Source organism: Nannobrachium achirus (assembly GCF_963921795.1).
Source record: "Nannobrachium achirus genome assembly, chromosome: 23".
Lineage (NCBI taxonomy): Eukaryota > Metazoa > Chordata > Actinopteri > Myctophiformes > Myctophidae > Nannobrachium > Nannobrachium achirus.
This window is the reverse complement of record NC_137830.1, coordinates 9,804,485-9,827,763: the sequence shown is the minus strand read 5'-3', so window position 1 is coordinate 9,827,763 and position 23,279 is coordinate 9,804,485. Positions and strand designations below refer to the sequence as shown.

The following is a 23,279-nucleotide window of genomic DNA, read 5'->3' as shown; positions in this document are numbered from 1 at the left end:
GGTGCATCGCTATGATCGGTATGCCCGAAACTGAAGGTTCTGTGGTGCAAAAACTAAGTGCGATTAAAATGAGTAAATTTTTTTAATCGCGTTAATTTTCTGTAATTAATTAATCGCAATTAATCAGTTAAAGTCCCAGCCTTAATCTTTATTAGTTTGTTGAATCCTAGGAGACACTGCTCCTCAGGAGTCCAGATCACCTGGAGGTCCTCTGGTTCCTCCAGAGGTCCTCCTGGATGGAGTGGAGGAGTGGAGCAGGACTAGGGTGCACCTCACCTGGGTAGAGGGGAGCATGAGGTCCTGGGCTGTTCCCCCTCTCCCCTCTATGGATGTGGTCAGCAACACCACACTTCTCAACACTTTTTATCTGCTGAATAAGAGCTAAGCCTGTTGCCACTTCACACACTGATTGGACTGTGTTTTAAATGGTCTCTCCAGGGGTCCCGAACCCCAGTTTGGGAACCACTGCCCTGGAGGGGGGTTGAATTTCAATGTTTTGGATTGTGTTACTAAACACCTTTAAAACACATTGCTGAAGGTTTGTATTACATAATAGCTCCTGAATACAGTGAGGGAGGGGCCAACAGAGTATAGACAGACACACAGACAGACACACAGACAGACAGACAGACAGACAGACAGACAGACAGACAGACAGACAGACAGACAGACAGACAGACAGACAGACAGACAGACAGACAGACAGACAGACAGACAGACAGACACTCACATCTTGTAAGGAGTTGAGGTTTAATCCAGTGTTCTCCTGAATGATTCACACTGTAGGAAATAGAACAACAATGAATCAATGTCTGACTGTCTAACACACTGTCTCCACTACCTGACATAGTTCTGTTCCTTTTGCTAACACACACACACACACACACACACACACACACACACACACACACACACACACACACACACACACACACACACACACACACACACACACACACACAGCTAGACATTCTTGAACACAAACAACAGTAAATAAATGTTTCGGGATACAGATCAAGTCTCCTCCATATTTGACAAACTATCACTGTATATTAAATCTATGTTAGAATATAGGACACTATCACTGAATATTAAATCTATGAATAGAACCATGGATCATATAGGATCAAATGATCGTCTGGCTCTAATTGTCCCAGAGTAAAGACTGAACTGGTAAAAACAGTGTTTTGTTTTTGTGTCCAAACCTCTCTTTTATTCCATACTGACTTTGATAAAGTGAGCCAAGGGACAAAACTTGAAACGCACTCTAAACATATTTTTTAATTGAATTATAATTTTGAAATAAAATAAAATAAATAAAAACAAAGAAGCCCCCCCTCCCACCTGGCCAGCTAGTTCAACATTGTAAGGGAAACACTGCACTAACCAACATGGACACAGTCCAAGTCTACTCACTTCAGAGTCTCCAGTGCAGCAGAGAGCTTCTTCAGACCAGAGCCTCCTAAGTGGCTGAAGTTCAAGTCCAGCTGTTTCAGATGGGAGGGGTTGAAGGTCAGAGCTGAAGCCAGAGAAGAACAGCCTTCCTCTGTGAGCCCACATCCTGACAACCTGCAGAGAAATCCATATTTAACAAAGTGCTGTTGATGTTCAAGTAGAGATCCACACAGAGAGAAAACACACTATTTATTTACCTCAGGATCTGCAGTCTACACTCTTCACTCTTCAGTAGAGCAGAGAGTTGGTCCACTTGTGATTCCTGCAGGCAGTTGAAACTGATGTCCAATTCTCTCAAATGGGGAAGATTAGATCTGAGAGCTGAGAGTAGGATGTCAAATCCTGTCTGTGTGATGTTACAGCCAGCAAGTCTGTAATTAAAGATGACATATCTGGATTGATTATCAGAGATTTGGAGGAGGGACCAAAGAGATGAAAAAACAGGCAGGCATGAATAATGTGAAATGGTAATTTTCCAACAGGAAGCTGCTGTAACTGTATGACGTCTGACATCATAGATGTCTTATGTTATAGACCAGGGGTTTTCAAAGTGGGTGACGGGGCACCCTGGGGTGCCTCAGAATTATTTTATGATATTTGGAATTCAGCAATATCACAACATTAATATCACTTCACTATGTGAACACCTGATTTGCACTGTAGATGAGTTATTTTTCCATCTACTGTACAGCCAACTCTTCACCAAAAATAGCAGATCTACAAGCTCACAACGTGTCACGTTGTGACGCGTTGTGAGCTTGTAGATCGGCTATTTTTTGGTGAACCTTCCCCCCAGAATAGGGATGCTGGGGTTCAAGTGGTTAAACGTCAAATATAAAGTTATTTTCAGTCAGTTCTGATGGAAACAGATATTTCTCTGTGACGTAGCCTACCGTATCTCAGGTGGAAAGATGTGCATATTTGCATCACTTATGTAAGATTCTAAAAACTAACAGTGTAACTCAGGGGTGCCGTGGATGAAAAGGTTATTTACAGGGGTGACCTGCGTCCAAAAGTTTGAAAACCCCTGTTATAGACCACATGAGACTCACAAAATATGTCCATATATGGGCATTCCAAGTTATTAGCTTAATATTGATTATATCAGTGATCTCCATAGTCCATATACAGTATGAGCATATTCTTGTTTCTAGTCAGTGTGGGTTACCATGATATCAACCTTATTGTCTAAATGAAACAGACAACAGACTGCTGGTGCTGGTGTGCTGGGGTACCAGCAAACCTTCCAGTCTGTGTTTACACCAGTTTGACACTCAATGATTGTGTAACTGGACGTGATAATTCCCTAGCAGCCATGATGGATCACATATTGTATTTACTGTACCGTATCATTGTGATGTGATGCCAGAGTGAGAACTAACCAACACAAACTCTGACCGTATCATGATTCTAGTCAGTGTGGGATACCATGATGTCAATACCATGCACACTCCTCTTAATATAATAAAAACAATAAATAATAAAACAGAACTAATCTAAATAATGCTGGTTAATTAATCTGACCTCAGTATCTCCAGTTCACAATGTGGACTCTTTAATCCAGCAGAGATGAGTTCCATGAAAGAATCCTTCACATTGTTATAACTGAGATCCAATTCTCTTAGATGTGAAGGATTAGAGCTGAGAGCTGAAGACACAATTTCATAATCTGGCTTTTTGAGATCACAGCCAACAAGTCTGTAAATGAACAATACGTAAAATCACATATTAGATCAAGTTCATGTTCAAAGAAAAAGAAATGCCCAAAATAATGAACTATCAATGACTATCAACCTCAAATATGAATCACATGGTGAGGGATATGTGTACTCAACGCAGCACCAAAAGCATTTCCACTTAGACCAGGGGTGCCAAAATGTGAACATTTTAACTGTTTGTTGTGTTGTGTGTGCCTTTAATGGTTATTTTATGTTCATAGGAGTTTTGTCATTCTAGGGTCAAGACCACTTGACCTTTGATGTTCAATGTTTTGAGGGCAAAAAGGTCAAATGGCAGGACAGGAAGGTCATCAAATAAAACAGTGATTTAAAGTCCACGGAAATAATTAATTTAACGCTTACTGCCATTTACGAGCATACTCGTTAATTGATGCGCGCACAAACACACAGTCTCACACACACACACACACACACACACACACACACACACACACACACACACACACACACACACACACACGCCTATTGGAAATAGTATATACTCAAGTAAATTAGCCTACAAATACCTCAAATTTAGTTACTTTACACCAGTGGTTCTCAACCGTCTCCAAATTATTTTGGGGGGTCCCCAGATGATTAAGTTAATGTGCAAAGTTGTTTTCTCACTCAACAGTAAACAAACCAACATAAAGTGTAAGTACAAATTTCTAAAGTGACAATTTAAGGACCTTTTAATACCTCTAAAATGACAAATTAAACATTGGCCAAATTGTCAGTGGCAGGAATTGTGAAAATAGCAGATCTACATGCTCACGACGCCTCATGTAGATCTGCCATTTTCACAATAGAACCGTGTTATACAAAAAGTAATTCCTCAACTCTTAGTGCTCGTCGGTGGCGGGTCCCCAGTTAAATATGATTATTTTGGGGGTCACAGCCTGAAAAGGGAACCACTGAGAACCATTGCTTTACACCACTGTCTACAGCAAGCATGGTTCCCAAACCTTTTATCCCGTGACCCAAGAGGATGAGAGGACACGGTTTAATGCCTTTATAGCTTACATTGTCTTGTCTTGTTTGTTTGTTTTTTTCTTTCTTATGCCTGCGTTGTTTTCACCACAACGCACCATCATGACGCACAGGGAGAGAGAGATGGACGACCATCAAATGGAGCGTCCATTGAAAGCCATTTCCTCTCTAAACGGTGCGCAGAAGCGTATTTCAAAACAAGAGCCTTTCTTACTGTATACTATCGATCATTCAACACGTTTATTTTGAAATTGTATTGGAAATAGAAGTAGCCAGATAGCCCAGACTTCATGCCACTGATGTCAGAGCCTAGAGGGCTCTGTGTGTGCGCAAACACACACACACACACACACACACACACACACACACACACACACACACACACACACACACACACACACACACACACACACACACACACACACACACACACACACACACACACACAGGTGTTTGATTGACGTCTTTAATCCACATTAATTGCTCCGCACAAGTGAGCGTGTACTTTTTAAAGACACGCACATGCGTCTGTGCGTTTGGGTGTTCTGCAGACTCAGTGCAGACTGCAGGCATGGTTAAAAGATGTGCACTGCACTGAACGTGTACAATGACTTCATAATGATGTTCTGATTATCACGCAGATAGCCAGGGTAGTGGTATTGATACAGGTGCTGTCCCGATGAGACTCTAGATCGCTATAAATGTGCCGAAAAGAACAGATGTATAAGCTGTCGACACGCCATGATGCAGTGCGTTGAGAGCTTGTAAGTCTTTTTTTCCCAGCCGTCCACGAGTGCATAGAGAACTGCTGTAATGGAGCCGATTTTAATTTCCCATCTAGTTATAGAGGGCTAAACTAAATACAATATTAAGGTATTTATTATTTTAGTTATAGATGGCAATTAAAATGTATTAATCTTTCTCTTTTACTGCCAAAGCTAAGCTAATCATCTTGTCTGTTCAACACCAGCAAAACACTAACCTTTGAGATTTTATAGAATAACATCCTCAATTATTTCCATCCGCTCAGTTTTTTAAAAAGACTTCAGGCTGCATGCACCGTCGTTGCTATGGCAACTCACAGTCCGCAGACACCCACCAGCTGTTCCATGGCTCAAATCAGGATTTGACGAGCACCCGTCATAGGCAGTGAAATAGATAACAGGAATATGCTTTATTTGCACATAAACACTATACCACCAGTCACTATTTGAGACCTGATTATTATTGGACATCTTACATCCACCATCATTGCTACTAGTGTTAGGTGTGTTTGTAGATTGATTCTCTTCTAATAGGTTTTCTATGAACATGACTACTAACCGAGCCTTTCTGGTGTTCCTCACAGCTGGGACCAGTCTGGATTTCCCCCAGTTCGTTGTTGTTCTGTATTTCTGCAGGTCCAACTCATCCAGAACCTCCTCTGACGTCAGCAGGATGTGGGCTAGAGCTGAACACTGGGAGTGAGACAGTTTTGTCTTTGATCTGTCCTCTGACTCCAGGTACTGTTGGATCTCCTGATGCAGTGAGTGGTCGTTCATCTCCATCAAACAGTGGAGGATGTTGATACATCTGTCAGGAGAGAACCTTTGGTCATTCATCTTCTTCAGGTTGTCAATGGCTCTCAGGATGGTCTCTGGACTGTGGTCTGTCTGACACAGTAGGCCTCCTAAAAGACTCTGGTTGGACTCCAGTGAGAGGCCATGAAGGAAGCGGACAAAGAGGTCCAGGTGGCCATTCTCACTCTCTGTGGATTTTTCAAAGGCTCTCTTCAGGAAGTCTTCCAAGGTACTGACATCAACTCCCAGGAATGTCTTCAGTACCTTCATTTTCTTCTGTGTGTAACAGTGGAACAGGTAGACTGCAGCCAGAAACTCCTGGATGCTCAGATGAACAAAGCTGTAGACCTTTCCCTCAGATTGAACAGTGTCTTCTTTGAAGATCTCTGTGCACACTCCTGAGTGCAGTGAGGCGTCTTTCACATCAAGACCACACTCTTCCAGGTCTTCTTGGTAGAACATGATGCTACCTTTGTCCAGATGTTCAAAAGCCAGCCTGCCCAGCTTCAGAAGAACCTCCTTGTCAGTATTGGACATTGGAAGATTGCTAGTTGTTGCACTCACTCCCAGCAGTCTTTGTGTCGTGGTCTTCAACCAGGTCAACCAGGAATTTTCTCTTGGTTTTTGACTCATCGCCATGTCAACTTCACCCTTTACTGAGCTTGAATGGTGTTGATTCACCTCATCCGTCTCGCCAAACTTCAGATTCTTCCTCTTTGTCTGAACCCACAGGAAGCTGCTGTACATCGCAGTCTGGGTCTTGGGCAGCTTTTCTGTCTTGTCTGTCTTCAACATGTCCTCCAGAACGGTAGCAGTGATCCAACAGAAGACTGGGATGTGACACATGATGTGGAGGCTTTTTGATGTCTTTACGTGTGAGATGATTTTGTTGGCCAGCTTCTCATCACTGAATCTCTTCCTGAAGAACTCTTCCTTCTGGGGGTCTGTAAACCCTCGTACTTCTGTCACCAAGTCAACATATGCAGGAGGGATCTGATTGGCTGCTGCAGGTCTGGTAGTTATCCAGAGGAGGGCTGAGGGCAGCAGATTCCCCTTTATGAGGTTTGTCAACAGCAAGTCCACTGATGATGTCACTGTGGCATCAGAAACAATGTCATTGTTGTTGAAGACATCAGAATCAATATCAATGTTCTTGAATTTCAGCGGAAACCTGCTTTCATCCAGACCATCAAAGACGAAGCCAACCTTCCAGACAGCGAGCTGCTCTGCTGTGATCTTCTTTAATTCTGGGTGGAAACGATGGATCAGTGAGAGAAGACTGTGCTGCTCATCTCTGACCAGGTTCAGCTCCCGGAATGAGAAGGGAACCAGGAGAATGACATCTTGATTTTCCAAACCCCTTGCCCAGTCCAGAGTGAACTTACGCACAGAGAAGGTTTTTCCAATGCCAGCGATGCCCTTGGTCAGAACTCTTCTGTTGGGTTTATCTCTGCCAAGGAGGAGGGGCTTAAATATGTCACAGCATTTGATTGGTTGGTCATGGAGGGTCTTCTTCTTGGAAGCTGTCTCAAGCTGCCAGACCTCATGTTGGTTATTAACGCCTTCACTCTCTCCCGCTGAGAGGTAGAGCTCTGTGTAGATGCTGCTGAGGGAGGGCACTTCAGTGACGTATGTCACACGATCAAGACGGTTCAAACCGATCTTATAAACCTTTAAATGCTCCAGTGGACTGACACCTGCTATGAGAAGACAATGAAGACATATTAAATAAGTTAAAGTTAATTTATAACTTTACATGAAATATATCATACCATTCAAACTATTTCTTAAACACCCCCCAGAAAATCTACAATTTGTCAAAAAAAATATAGGGAAAAAAGAAATCCAAAACAGCTAAATAAATATAATTGGGTCATTTATTTCTGTCTAAATGTATAGGCTATGTTAATCATCAGTATTTGATACATGGACATTAGTCTAATGATGTTGTCTGCTAATTAAACATTTCATGAATTGAAATAATAATTTGTGTAAAATGTGTCCAGTCTTACTTTGTTCACTTGTGGTTTGACTGGATGTCTTCTGTTCAGGTGTGGTTCTGAGTCTCTCTCTGTGGAGATGAACACAATATAATATAAATAATAGATAGTTTAATAACTTATATTTAATTAACCACTTAAAACCTTTATTCTTTGTTTTTCAATGAATAGCACCGATATACAAGCTCAGGAAGGGCTTTCATGCCATGTGTTGTGAACTTGTAGATCTGCTCTTTTTCAAATGGGTTTTGAAAATATTGTATAGATGAACATGTATTACATCACCTGGCATACATGATACAAAAACACAGCCCAGTTGTACAGTAGTGTTAATTTTATCCTTGACCCCTTTTTAATTATTTGTCAGTCTTAGTCCAGTTTTTAGTTTTTATCACATTTAGTCAATCTCATCCAGTTTTTATTTAGTCATGTTTTAGTTGACTAAAAGTCAAGCATTTTAGTCTTCATCTTAGTCCAAGACAACATCATTTTAGTTAGTCTAGTTTAGTCAACAAAAACTGTTGACATTTTAGTCTAGTTTTAGTCAGGACAATAAATTGTCTCCCTCTACTTTCTGCAAATAATATAGAACATTTTCCATCTAATCATAATTATTTCACATTGCATTTTCTCTCGTCTTTTTGATGAAAAACACAATTTGAATGAAAATACAGTAGGCTACAGTACAACAATACAACACATGCTTATAGAAGCAATGTCTAGTTCAACAACAACCAACTGATTCCAGTACAGTCCAACAAGACAACAGAACCAATATCTAGTTCAACCAACTGATCCCACTACACTACACTACACTACACACTACACTACACTACACTACACTACACTACACTACACTACACTACACTACATACACTACACTACACTACACTACACTACCACCAGTATGTCCAGTTCACCCAACTGAACCCAGTAGCCTAAAACACATTGCTAAGCAACACCAGTAGGAACCACCTGTCCAATAGGCAAGCACATGTAGACTACTACACACCAGGGGCAGGTTGCACCACCAGAACGCAAGTTCTGCCCTAAGTTAGGGAGTAAAGTCCTTACTAGAGGCTTAGTAACTACTAGTTAGTTTGTAACTAAGTGAGTTACTAACAGGTGTTGCACCACGACTGCTTAAGGCATAACGTAACAAGTAATGCGCAGACTGTTCCTAAAGTAATGTATAGTCGCATACAATGACGTCATAGCTCCCGAATCCAATGAAAACTAACTGTTTCTAGTAAAGTAAAGATTGTATAGTCTTTTGTCAACAGACAGAGCTCCGTCTCTCCACTGTCATACACAAAGTCATATTGATACGTGTGCACATGGCGAGCGCATCCCTGCACACGGATTGTATCACAAATTATATTGGCCCCTCATACATTTTGCCCTGTTGTGAAGTAACGCAGCGCATATTTGGAGGGGAGAAGAGCACCGTTCAAGTCGCTGTTGTGCTGTCTGCCGTGGCTATATGAACTGGTTGAAAAAGACTCAAATGAATTAAAAAAGTATCAATCCTGCAATATAGAAATACTCTATAATAGTAGACACATTGTGAGCTTGTAGATCCTCTATTTACAAATGGCCGAAATGTATATAGGGCTTAACGTTTTAAACAGATGGGTCGTGTCATTGTTGAATTAATTAAATAGACGATATAATGCTGTCTGCCACGTTAGTAGTGTAGTTGCTCTACTTCCATAGAGATAGGTTACTTAGTAAGGACTTAGTGCTGCCCAAAGGCTGGTGTAAATATTTAGTAGTTACTTAGAGATACGTTAGAGTGGTGCAACAGCTGAAATTTTAATAATGCGTAAGTCTTGACTTATAAGCCATTTACGTTACAACTAGGCTACGTTATAACTTAGTAACAGCTGGTGCAACCCCGCCCAGTGGTGTAACATTAAGTGCATTTACTTAAGTACTGTACTTAAAGAGATATTTCACTTTAAAAAAAACGTTTGGTCATTTTATCGTCCAATCAGGCTTTTATGAACACCCTGAACAGATTTTAATTTGCTTGATTCAATATTTAGATATTTGATGTAAATGTTATCAGGCCCTACAGGCCCAGTTCTTTGCCTGATTAGATGATAAAATGACCAAACGTTTCTTTGTAACTGAAATATCCCTTTAAGTACAATGTTGAGGTGTTTATAGGCCTGCTTGAGTATTTACAATTTCTAATACTTTTTACTTCTACTCCACTACATCTTGGATCCAAATATTGTTTTGATATAACACAACACGTTGTGAGCTTGTAGATCAGCTATGTTCAAACACTTTGTACTTTTACTTTTTGTAATTTAAGTACATTTCGAATTCCAGACTTTACTTGTAATAGAGTATTTCTATAATGTAGTAACTATTGATACTTTTACTTAAGTAAAAAAAATCGGAGTACTTTTTCCACCACTGCATGCTACACATAACACACACGTGAGCGCGCGCACACGAGCCTGTTGCGTTCATGTGCTTTGCTATGCTGTTCCCCATCATTTAGTCCAATAGCGTTCCAATTATTCCTTTATTTTACGCGTCGGACGTAAGTGATAAATTTGAAGCATGTTGCCAACACTTCCATGTCTCTGCAACACATATTGCGTCGCTTGGTAGTTTTAAAACTTTAACTGCTGTCTGTGAGCGCGCATCCATTCAACACTCTCTCTCTGTGTGTGTGTGTGTGTGTGTGTGTGTGTGTGTGTGTGTGTGTGTGTGTGTGCGTGCGTGCGTGCGTGCGTGTGCCGCGGTGCGTGTGCCGCGGTGCATGCATCACTGCACGTTAATCAGTCTCGTTCGTGAACTATACTGCCCAACAAAGGCAGAGTGCAGTAACTACGTTTTCGAATTTCACAAAAAAATGGGTTTAAAAGAGTTACAGCTGATCAGCCAAATGAGATAAAGACATAAAAGTGATATTACACTAATTGTATATCTGTTCTTGAGCTAATTGTTCCTCCCCCAATATCATGAAGGCTAATTTGACCTTTGGGCGACACAGATAAGTTGGTGTGTGCGTGTGTCCGAAAACGTAGTTACTGCACTCTGCCTTTGTAGGGCAGTATAATGAAGACCGATTTTAGTCCAGTCTTTATTTTGTTAAAAACATTATTGTCTTTATTCCTCAACGAAATTGCATAATGATTTTGTCCCAGTCATCGTTTATTCACAGGGGTGTTCGTGTTCGTCTAGTCTAGTCCTTTGAAAAATGTGCGTTGACGAACATGTTTCGTCATAGTTTTCGTTAACGAAATTAACACTAATGTACACAAATCTTTATTTATATTTAGACTAGAGGTAATAGTTGTACATAATGTTCTTATATCACTGTAGACTAGAGGTAATAGTTACATAATGTTCTTATATCACTGTAGACTAGAGGTAATAGTTGTACATAATGTTCTTATATCACTGTAGACTAGAGGTAATAGTTACATAATGTTCTTATATCACTGTAGACTAGAGGTAATAGTTGTACATAATGTTCTTATATCACTGTAGACTAGAGGTAATAGTTGTCAACATGTGTTCAGGAGGGTCATCACACAGCCCAGAGGAGAGGGTGACCACCTGGTTCAAACACTTGTGGATGATCTACACCCGCTCGTGACTTTCAGGCAAACAAAGAATGTTACACCTGTGATACACACACATCAGGGCTGTTTGGTGAATGACATGTCAGATTATCAGCACCGTGTTGTGTCTTATAGTGTGTACATTGTAATGGATTCACATACTGTGTTATGTCTTAGTGTGTACATTGTAATGGATTCACATACTGTGTGTGTGGAGGTCTAGGTTCATCACCAAAGTCAGGAGGCATTCCTTTAGACCAGTCACTCTTCATAGACACACAGCTGGGTGTTGGAGACTCTGGTCTGTGGAAAATCATAAACATGTTTCTATAATTATCTTGTCAATAAAAAGGTTAGTTTGTTCACCATGGTTTATTGCCTTTTCTCATTGAATAACTGTATAATATGATTTACATTTTTGGGTTCTGGTTCCTCAACATTTCTGTGAAAAGGAAAAACATCAAACTACAAAGGGATGCTCCACAGAGCGCAAACCTCCACCAGGCAGTGTTTTCCACTGCTTAGTATCTATTATTGGTATGGTTGATACCAACATTCTGTTCTTAGGAAGACAATCATCAAAGTTGACATTTTTTGATTTGGTATAAAATCACCTCTAGGTAGAAAACAGACCAATGTATTCTGTGGATTTATTTATCAAATATGGAAGGATTTTGTCACTCTAAAATATTAAGACCCAGACCACGATGTCTGTTCAGTAAAGTTTGATAACAACTAAATGATATGTTGTTTTCTGTGTATTTTACATTCTGACCTGGGATCAGTAGAGTGGTGTCCATCTTTGAAGTGAATAGGTTTATGCATGGATGCATCACTCTTCATGGAGACACAGCTGGGTACAGGAGACACTGCTCTTTGTTGATGGACCCTGAGAGAAAGAGAGCATCAACATGATTTAAAACAGAACTTGACACTAAGGGTTAGGGTTAGGGTTAATACAACTTTCAGGGCAGGTGGAGTTTGCTTTGAGGTCGCCTGACCGGGGAAGTGCTTGCAAGTGTCTAAACACCTTAACGTCTATAAACACAACACCAGATATCTGTCTAAACACCTGAACGTCTATAAATACAACACCAGATATCTGTCTAAACACCTGAACGTCTATAAACACAACACCAGATATCTGTCTAAACACCTGAACGTCTATAAACACAACACCAGATATCTGTCTAAACACCTGAACGTCTATAAACACAACACCAGATATCTGTCTAAACACCTGAACGTCTATATACACAACACCAGATATCTGTCAAAACACCTGAACGTCTATAAACACAACACCAGATATCTGTCTAAACACCTAAACGTCTATAAACACAACACCAGATATCTGTCTAAACACCTGAACGTCTATAAACACAACACCAGATATCTGTCTAAACACCTGAACGTCTATATACACAACACCAGATATCTGTCTAAACACCTGAACGTCTATAAACACAACACCAGATATCTGTCTTCACCTGAACGTCTATAAACACAACACCAGATATCTGTCTAAACACCTGAACGTCTATAAACACAACACCAGATATCTGTCTAAACACCTGAACGTCTATATACACAACACCAGATATCTGTCTAAACACCTGAACGTCTATAAACACAACACCAGATATCTGTCTAAACACCTGAACGTCTATAAACACAACACCAGATATCTGTCTAAACACCTGAACGTCTATAAACACAACACCAGATATCTGTCTAAACACCTGAACGTCTATAAACACAACACCAGATATCTGTCTAAACACCTGAACGTCTATAAACACAACACCAGATATCTGTCTAAACACCTGAACGTCTATAAACACAACACCAGATATCTGTCTAAACACCTGAACGTCTATAAACACAACACCAGATATCTGTCTAAACACCTGAACGTCTATAAACACAACACCAGATATCTGTCAAAACACCTGAACGTCTATACACACAACACCAGATATCTGTCTAAACACCTGAACGTCTATAAACACAACACCAGATATCTGTCAAAACACCTGAACATGGCCAGAGCTGTCTGTTTTCTTGTCTCTGGTATGTAAAATAAGAACACTATAATGTGCCGTGTTCACTGTTGCTACACTTAAAAAATATAAATAACGTGTGAACTCAGTCATATTCATAGCTAGGTATTTGGCATAAATAAAATGTAAGTATGAATTTATTTTAGCCCCAGATAGAAAAAACTAAAATAAAAAAGTATTAATTTAACGGTAATTTTCACCAACATTTTATAATGGATGATGTACCTGACGGGCAAGTGGGCATGACCTTTGGGCAAGTAGAACATGACCTCTACTTGCCAGATGGGAAAGTGCCTCTGAGACCTTAGTGTCAACACCTGATTTACTTTATTTATATTCAATCATTAGAATCCATGTGGAATAGACCCAGTCAAACGTCTCTTATGTCCTAGAATCAGCCAATAGGGGAAGGAGATCAACGTCACATGATTCATTGTTTCGCCCGGTAAAAACCCGGATGTGTCTCTCAAATTATATGATTATTATTATTGGCAGAATCGCGTAAAGTTTAAAAGGTCATCACTGAGATGACAGGACAGAAGAGGACTAAGACCAGAGCCTGGAGGAGAGGATTTACCACCTGGTTCAACCACTCTGACGTTAAGAGTTTCTGGCTGCCTTTTATGGTGTTAAATGAGGTGTGGATGATCTGCATGCAACGTCGTCTAACTTTATGTTTTAAATAAACACTGTGGAGCATTGAGCTGTGTGCGGACCTCTATTCTTTTTGATCTACATGCACTCATGACTTTCAGGCAAAAATTAGTTACAGCTGTGTTACACACACATCAGGGCAGGGCCGTTTGGTGAATGGCATGTCAGATTAACCCCTGTGTTGTGTCTTATAGTGTGTACATTGTAATGGATTCACATACTGTGTGTGTGGAGGTATCGGTTCATCACCAAAGTCAGGAGGTCTTCCTTTAGACCAGTCACTCTTCACAGACACACAGCTGGGTGTTGGAGACTCTGGTCTGTGGAAAATCATAAACATGTTTCTATTATCTTGTCAATAAAAAGGTTAGTTTGTTCAACATGATTTATTGTTATTTCTCATTATAATAAATGTATATTAATTAAATATGTTGTCCACTGCTTAGTATCTATTATTGGTATGGTTGATACCAACATTCTGTTCTTAGTATCTATTATTGGTCTGGTTGATACCAACATTCTGTTCTTAGGAAGACAATCATCAAAGATGACATTATTTGATTTGTTATAAAATCACCTCTGGGTAGAACACAGCCAATGTATTCTGTGAATTTATTTATCAAATATGGAAGGATTTTGTCACTCTAAAATATTAAGAGCCAGACCACGATTTCTGTTCAGTAGAGTTTGATAACAACTAAATAATGTGTTGTTTTCTGTGTGTTTTACATTCTGACCTGGGATCAGTAGAGTGGTGTCCATCTTTGAAGTGAATAGGTCTACCCATGGACCAGTCACTCTTCATGGAGACACAGCTGGGTACAGGAGACCCTGCTCTCTGCTGATGGACCCTGAGAGAAACAGAAGATCAACATGATTTACTTTATTTATATTCAATCATTAGAATCCATGTGGAATCCACTCAGTCGAACATCTCTTACTGTACATGAACTCTTCTGTGAAGTATTCTTCTGGAAACACATACTGTACATGCCATGGAATGAGCCAATACGTCACGTGATTCATTGTTTGGTTCGGCAGAGACTTGTGTGCCTCAATTATTATTATTGGCAGAATCGCAGAAAGTTTAGAATATTTGGCGGTTCTGTTTGTAAATATGAGTAACGTTATTGTTTTGTGGTTCCTCAACATTGCTGACCAGAAAAGAAAAAAAAATACACATCAAACAAGAAGCCGAGAGAGCGAAGTGCTTTACGGACGAGGTGAATGGAGGTAGTGGTCTCACAGTAGTGGATGTAAATAAAAAAGTGACTTATTTAACCACATCTAGGTGAACATTCAGCCAAAATAGCAGATCTACAAGCTCATGACATGTAGATGTAGCAGGGACCCCCCACTGTATATTGTAAGAAACTGTGTTGGAGAATAACCTTTTCCATAGATTTCATAGATGGCTTCATAGAGTTGTTTAACATACATTATCATTTCTATTAATAAGTTGGATTCACGTTAATGTGTTTTCAGACAGTGAACCTTTTTACTGTCATTGGCTCTGCTCTTTTTGCCTCTCACACCTACTCTCAGAAAATATACAAGCTCACGTTCCCCATCACACAAAGAATTGGCGGACCCCTGTAGTAACTCTGAGGACCCCCTAGGGGTCCCGGACCCCCTGTTGAAGACCCTGCTCTATGACCAGGATTCCTATCTATACATAGTCGCCTTCATTTCCCCTTGAAAAGGCCAAATACATATCATTTAGGGGAGGGGTGGGCAACTTTGATGATGGAAAGGGCCACTATATTTCCACATTCAATTCAGAGGGCCACATATCGGGCAAAACCTCTCATATCTGTATTTTTTATTTTTAAATCGTAAAATTAATGCCCTACTTCATTATATATATCACACAAAAGTAGCAAAAAATAGATGATCTACAAGCTCAAAACGTGTTGCAGTGTGACACGTTTTGAGCTTGTAAATCTTCTATTTTTGCTATTTTTGAATTGGAATCCTGAAAAGTTTTTTTTTATTTTTTGTATTTAATTTCAAATGCATTTAGTTATACTTATGTTAATTTTATGGACTAAAATACCAGTAAGTAGTAATTAAAGCGGGTCATGTTTGCATGTTTGCAATTGTAACAGCTGAACTCAATAATATATCGGTATATTTTAACTTGTGGGCCGCATTAAGTGAAAGTGGGGGCCGCATGTGGCCCCTGGGCCGCCAGTTGCCCATGTATGATTTAGGGGTGCTAAAATGCCAAATACATATCATTTAAGGGGTCCTCGTCCAATAACATATCATTTAGGGGGTCCTTGCCAATTAATTGTATTAATACCAAATCACAACAAGTTTTCTCAATAGAGCAGAGAGCCCATCTTGTCCCATCCTGACCAAGCAGTGTAAAAATCTCTTATAAGAGAGAGATGCTGTTCATTGACATCACTGTGAGTGTGGAGGTCCAGGTTCATTACTGAAGTCAATCAGTGCTCCTTTAGACCAGTCACTCTTCATGGACAAAAGGCTGGGTGTTGGAGACTCTGCTCTGTGGTGAACACTTCTGGGATGAGAGAAGTAAGCCATTTACCATGAGAGGGAGTGGGTTGTTGGCTGATTTACCACTGGTTCAGGCCCTGAAACAGTGGTAAATCAGCCAACAACCCACAACCTTGAATGGTAAATTGCTTTTCTACCACTTTTTCCATATAAATGAAAGAAAACACAGTTGTAACTTGCAAGGATCTTTAGTTACAATCATTAATTGCTTCAGAATACACATATCCTTCCGCCACAGCAAATAGTCCCATAAACAACAATGATTGCAGCCACATTCACTGGCCAAAAACAAACAAACAAAACAAAAAATACATCATAACCTAGGCTACTTGTCATCATGTCCAGTCACAGTTTGATGGTGTTGCTGCTGTTGCTGGTGTGTTGGAGCCTGGCATTGGCAGAGGGTGTTTTTGTGGGCCTGTTTCACAAACTGGTCTTGCACAGGTATAACGACTCTCAACATCTATGTAAGAGTGCGCTCAAGGTGTTCGATAGGAAACCCCACTCATATCACCATTGTAACATAACATTCTTCAGAGATACCATTTTTTGAGTTTTGCAAAATTTAAGGTATTTAAACAGGTCAGTATAATATATAAGACCCTAAATGGTCTATGCCTGCCCCGGTGCCCCCCCTTAAGGGAATTCATCAAAAGGAAGCCTGATAGAGGACTTAACACTACGGCAATCGCTAGAGGAGACTGCGAAGTGCCATACCGGGCAACCACTTTTGGAAATAACACCCTACCCCTAACAATAAGAGACTGTTTGTCATTTCCATCGTTCAAGTATAACCTAAAGAAATGGTTACTTGACAATCAAACGTGTGACCATGTATAGTCTTAATAGTCCTAATAGTATAGCACATGTATGTATAGTATAGTTTTTAATTATCCTTTTACTAATATAGGATTCTTACTGGTGGAATAGTATAGTACTTGTATGTAGGTGTTCTAAATGCCATCCCTTGATGTAAGGTTACTGTTGTTGGTATGTGTTGTGTTGTTTTGTCTTTGTCTTCATGTGGGGACTACGGATATAATTTAGCATTCTTGCTAAATCCGGTGTATTTACATTGCATTTATGTAGTGTTCATTAATATTTACCGTCTAAATAAATAAAGTAAAGTAAAGTAAAGTTCGCATGTGAATGAAAATGTCAGTTCATTAATTTAGTATAACAGAGTGAAAGGTCTTGGGACGTTGAAGCTAATAAACATGCAGACAGTCAGTCTGTATAGAGCAGCTTCACTACTTCATTCACAAACTGTACACATAGTAATTTATAATCTATAGTAATTTATAATCTAACTATTAATTTACCGTCTGTCCGTCTGCCGTCTGTCCGCATGCTGACATCACTGATTGCGACCGTCAGGGAGCAGTTTACTATGAAAACCTCCACCGGCCGTCCGGCCGTCCGTCCGTCCGTCCGTCCGTCACACGTCACACCTTTGCCCTGCTCATATCTCCGCATCAGTATGACATCACACCACATGTGTACACAAACCTTTGTGTACGTTGCTGTGGCAACAGTCTGTTGTTGCTGGTCTGTTAGTGTACGTTAGCAACCACCTTAGCAACCATGGTTTTACCCTAGCAACCAACTGTTTACCCTAGCAACCAACTGTTTACCATAGCAACCATGTTTTTTTACCCTAGCAACCAACTGTTTACCATAGCAACCAGATACACAGAGCAGGGATCTCCATATATGGGCATAAACAGGTGACATCACACTGATGTCAGATACTCAGAGCAGGGATTTCTCCATAATATATGGGCATAAAAGGGATTCTGTTAGGGATCTCCATATATGGGCATAAAAGGGATTCTGTTAGGGATCTCCATATATGGGCATACAAGGGATTCTGTTAGGGATCCCATATATGGGCATAAAAGGGATTCTGTTAGGGATCTCCATATATGGGCATAAAAGGGATTCTGTTAGGGATCTCCATATATGGGCATAAAAGGGATTCTGTTAGGGATCTCCATATATGGGCATAAAAGGGATTCTGTTAGGGATCTCCATATATGGGCATAAAAGGGATTCTGTTAGCTGTTAGTGATCTCCATATATGGGCATAAAAGGGATGCTGTTAGGGATCTCCATATATGGGCATAAAAGGGATTCTGTTAGGGATCTCCATATATGGGCATGAAAGGGATTCTGTTAGGGATCTCCATATATGGGCATAAAAGGGATTGTATCCCAGATGATGCCCTGTTAGGAGATCCACACTAACAGAATCGATATATGGTCCTACCGACAGCTGCTATAAGCCAACCCTGGCGATAAGGTCTGAGTCGAAGAAATGCTTCTTTCCTGGCAAGAATTGCCCCTTTATACTGTAGGGCTCGTTTGTGTATTGTATGACATCACGCCACATCATCGGCTGAGGACTGTGTGATGTCATCATATCTCCATATATGGAGACATAAGTTGCTCATGCCCAAATATGGGCTGGTGAGGTCAGACTTAGTGTGATGCGTAGGTTATCTCCATATATGGAGATTCAACTTCAATGAGTAACCATGGCAAACTGTCAACTGCCCGTATGTCTTGATAATTGGTAAAACAAACTTTTGGCCTATTTGTGGAGATAAGCGACCAACGGTCGCTTATCTCCCGATTAGGGAGTCTTACTGGTACTAAACAGTGTCACCACCATGGTAACAGCCACATGCTAAAACAATGACCAACATCACATGACTGACATCACAGAGGAACACCATATAAGGGCATAAATGGGTGAAACAGTCTGCCTGCTGACGTCACTGATATTAAACAGCTGTCGCCACCATGGTAACAGCTGCATTCTGAAACAATGCCCAAATAATGTCTGTCTGACAAGATGAAACAAGTGACCAAATTTGGAAATGACTGACATCACTACAGTGCCCAAATTTGGAGATCCACAGTCTATTGCATAGAAGAGGATTGACATACTGTGTGTGTGGAGGTCCAGGTTCATTAGTGAAGTTAATTAGTCTTCCTTTAGACGAGTCACTCTTCATAGACACACAGCTGGGTGTTGGAGACTCTGCTCTGTGGTCAACACTTCTGGAAACATACAAAAACAACAAAAAACATGTCTTTAATTATTCTGTGATTGTGAAGTCAGTTTATTCAATATTCTTTATTGTAACGTCCCATTATTCAAGTGTAAGAGAGTAAAATTCCATGGGTTTCAGCTCCTCAACATTGCAACAACAGTGAACTAATGAATACAATAATAGAAAGACAAGCAGCAACACTGGGGTCCAAGCAGTAATACTGAGCACAACACACCATAACTCTTGGGAGTCTCAGCACTGGTCACTTCTTGGCACTGACTTTTTGGCCCCCCTTTTCTTTTTTCTTTTTTTCTTTTTTTTTTTTGCTCTGCACTTTTTAGGTTTTTAGGCTAAGCATTATTATTATTATTGTTGTTTGGTGCAGACACTTATGTATAGCCTATGTCATGTGTATCTTTTGGCACTGCGTTATGTTTGAATGAATGGACCATTGTAAGTTTACAAAAGTGCTTTAAAATTGCAATCCATTATAGAAACTTTAGGTATTACTATTTCTATTTTGTTATGTTGTGTCTTTTTCTACTGATCTCGACACTTTATTTGTATTTTTTTCTTACTTATAGTTGCTCTGTATGATCTATCTATCTATCTATCTATCTATCTATCTATCTATCTATCTATAACAACAGCATGCAGTCAGCTTCATATTCAACACACCATACCAACAGCATGGTCTGTCAGATTCATGTTCCTCCACTGGCCATTAGGGGGAGCCATGCTACCACTGTAAACTACTAACAACTCTAATGAAATCCCAGGATTTAAGTGGTTTGTTTATCAAATCAAATAAATGGCAAATAAGTGGAGCTTACACTATGCGTCACAGTGTCATAGGTTGAACTATTATTCATAAACTCCACATAACTTTCAGTCTATAGGTAATGATTGGACAGGGAGGGCACACTATTATAATACTCTGTTTTATGTTAACAATGCACACTGTGCAACACATGTGCCATAGTGTTGTGTATAATGTAATGGATTGACATACTGTGTGTGTGGAGGTCCAGGTTCATCACTGAAGTAAAGAGGTTCATCTTTAGACCAGTCACTCTTCACAGACACACAGCTGGCTGTTGGAGACTCTGCTCTGTGGTGAAGACTTCTGGAATCATAATAAATGTTTACACAGTTTTTCAGGTCAGGATTTAGATGTTGTTTTTAGAATCAGCCTCAGTCCTAAATGGGTTAATGAAATTAACACATAAATAGCACCGCTCACCTCACACTAGGTGTGATTTTTTATATATCTAACTATTAATCAAGCAAATGTCTGTCTGTCCGCCAAGTGTGAAGTGAGCGTCCTTTATGCAAGCTTGAGGATTGGTCAAGCAACAGGTTAGGGTGGTCTACAGGTAAGGACTATATATATAATTTGCACACTGCAACACACATATGTCACGTTATAGTGTTGTGTAGCCTAATATTATTATAATGGATTGACATACTGTGTGTGTGGAGGTCCAGGTTCATTACTGAAGTAAAGAGGTTCATCTTTAGACCAGTCACTCTTCATAGACACACAGCTGGCTGTTGGAGACTCTGCTCTGTGGTGAACACTTCTGCAATCACAATAAATGTTTATACAGTTTTTAATGAATATTTGAAGTTTTTCAGGAATATTTCAGGTCAGGATTAAGACACCGTCTAGAGTAGTCGAATATGGACCTTTTTCTAAACTACATCCTTTTTTTTTTTTTTTTGCTTTCAGCCACATGGAAACTGGGATTTGGACCGCTAAAACAGATCTTTTTTGTAAACTGATAAATAAGTCAAGATTTACCAAAATATCCGCTTCAGTGGATCTTTGTGGACTGGAAAAACTGAGCTGCTGTGTAAACGATGACGTTGAGTGCGTGCATGAGTGCATATCTCCATGCATGTGTGAGGCTCCGTCCAAACATTTGCGACAGCTATCTTGTCGTTTGAGAACGAGGGGGAGGAGGGTTGGTCCAATTCATTCTCAATGAAGGTCACGTGGTTTTTTGTCTCTTGCAAATCTCTCGGCCAAAAGACAGCCTTCGGTTTAGCAAGAGACACGGCAACGACATGAAACCATGACACTTAGATATAGAATGCATTGTACATTGTATTGATACTCTGAAAGAAGTTCAGAATTTTAATGAATTTAGAATTATTTGCAGGATGTAATTAGTTGACTTAAGTGATTTAATTGACCATGTTTAAAACAATGTTTGGTTTTAAAATATAAATCCTCTTTCTCACACTTCTGCCAGTGTGCCAGTGATCACCCTCCCCTGTGCCAATGTTGGTACCCATGCCTAAAGTTGCCTACCCCTGGTTTAAACAATTCAAATGATATATCTTCGGCCTTCGATGTATTTTAGGTCAAGGATTCGTTGAGAGGGATTTGAAGCAAGGACCCCTTAGCTGAGAGTGATTTAGCAGGGACCCCCTTAGCTGAGAGAGAGATGGGACACCCAGGGACCGCCACTGTATATTGTATAAAACTGTGCTTCAGATTAAACTTTTATATAGATTTCATAGATGGCTTCATAGAGTTGTTTGACATACATTATCATTTCTATTAATATGTTGGATTCATGTTAATTTGTTTTCAGACAGTGAACCTTTTTACTGTCATTGGCTCTGCTCTTTTTCCCTCACCTGCTCACAGAAAATAGCAGATCTACATGCTCACGTTCCCCATCACACAAATAATTGGCGGACCCCTGTAGAAACCCTGAGGACCCCCTAGGAGACCCCTGCTCTATATACTTCATTGACCAGGATGGTCGCCTCCATTTCCCCTCTAAAACGCTAATTACATATCATTTAGGGGGTCCAAAAGGCCACAAACATATCATTTATGGGGGTCCTCGCCAATTCAATGTTCTTAAAGTGCCAAATCACAACAAGAAACTGTGGTGGTAGAAATGTATAGATTACCAAATATGTGCATTGTGTTCTTGTTGGCCTCCCATTCAAACTGATTGAGTCGTTGGTCAACTAGCTTTCACAGTGCATGTGCTAATTCAACTCAACTACAGCTGTCAATCTGAGCCGTCTCCCCCACGCATACTTCATCTCTGTCAGCAAATCTGTATTTCTGTAACTGTTTGTATGGAGCCCTTATCTTTAGTACATGTCCTTGTTTAGACCATGTTTAGAATAGCATCTCTGTTAGAATGGAGTATAAGAACTGTCTGAAAATGAGGCAGAGGAGGCTTGTGCCCCGAGACATACTGTGTGTGTGGAGGTCCAGTTTCATCCCTGAAGGTAGACCAGTCACTCTTCATAGACACACAGCTGGGTGTTGGAGACTCAACACTTCTGGAATCGTAATAAATGTTTGTTTAATTATAATGTGAATGAAAACAATCTGTTTTAACCACTTAAAACTACTGTAGCCTATGAACTGTATCATCTGTCTTCAGTGTATTTAGTCAAGGATCCATTATTTGAGAGAAATATGTAGAATAGACCCCATAGCTGAGAGAGATGTAGCAGGGACCCTGTGACCTTAGCTGACCAGAGAGAGATTAAACAGGGACCATGTGACCTTAGCTGAGAGAGATATGAAACAGGGACCATGTGACCTTAGCTGAGAGAGAGATGAAACAGGGACCATGTGACCTTAGCTGAGAGAGAGATGAAACAGGGACCATGTGACCTTAGCTGAGAGAGAG

At 40.1% G+C, this 23,279-nt stretch overlaps 1 pseudogene across 1 annotated transcript in view; it reads right to left on the bottom strand.

Moving 5' to 3' along the window:
* Positions 1-196: 196 nt before the first annotated feature.
* LOC308308742 (NACHT, LRR and PYD domains-containing protein 3-like) overlaps positions 197-23,279 on the bottom strand; it is a 178,418-nt pseudogene continuing 155,335 nt past the window's right edge. The window contains exons 10-17 of the transcript in view: positions 14,764-14,877; positions 14,248-14,346; positions 6,404-7,328; positions 5,487-6,269; positions 3,051-3,153; positions 1,417-1,544; positions 731-780; positions 197-276 (exon numbers count right to left, since the gene is read on the bottom strand). The product of the transcript in view is annotated as an NACHT, LRR and PYD domains-containing protein 3-like (transcript). The remainder of the gene's footprint in view (positions 277-730; positions 781-1,416; positions 1,545-3,050; positions 3,154-5,486; positions 6,270-6,403; positions 7,329-14,247; positions 14,347-14,763; positions 14,878-23,279) is intronic.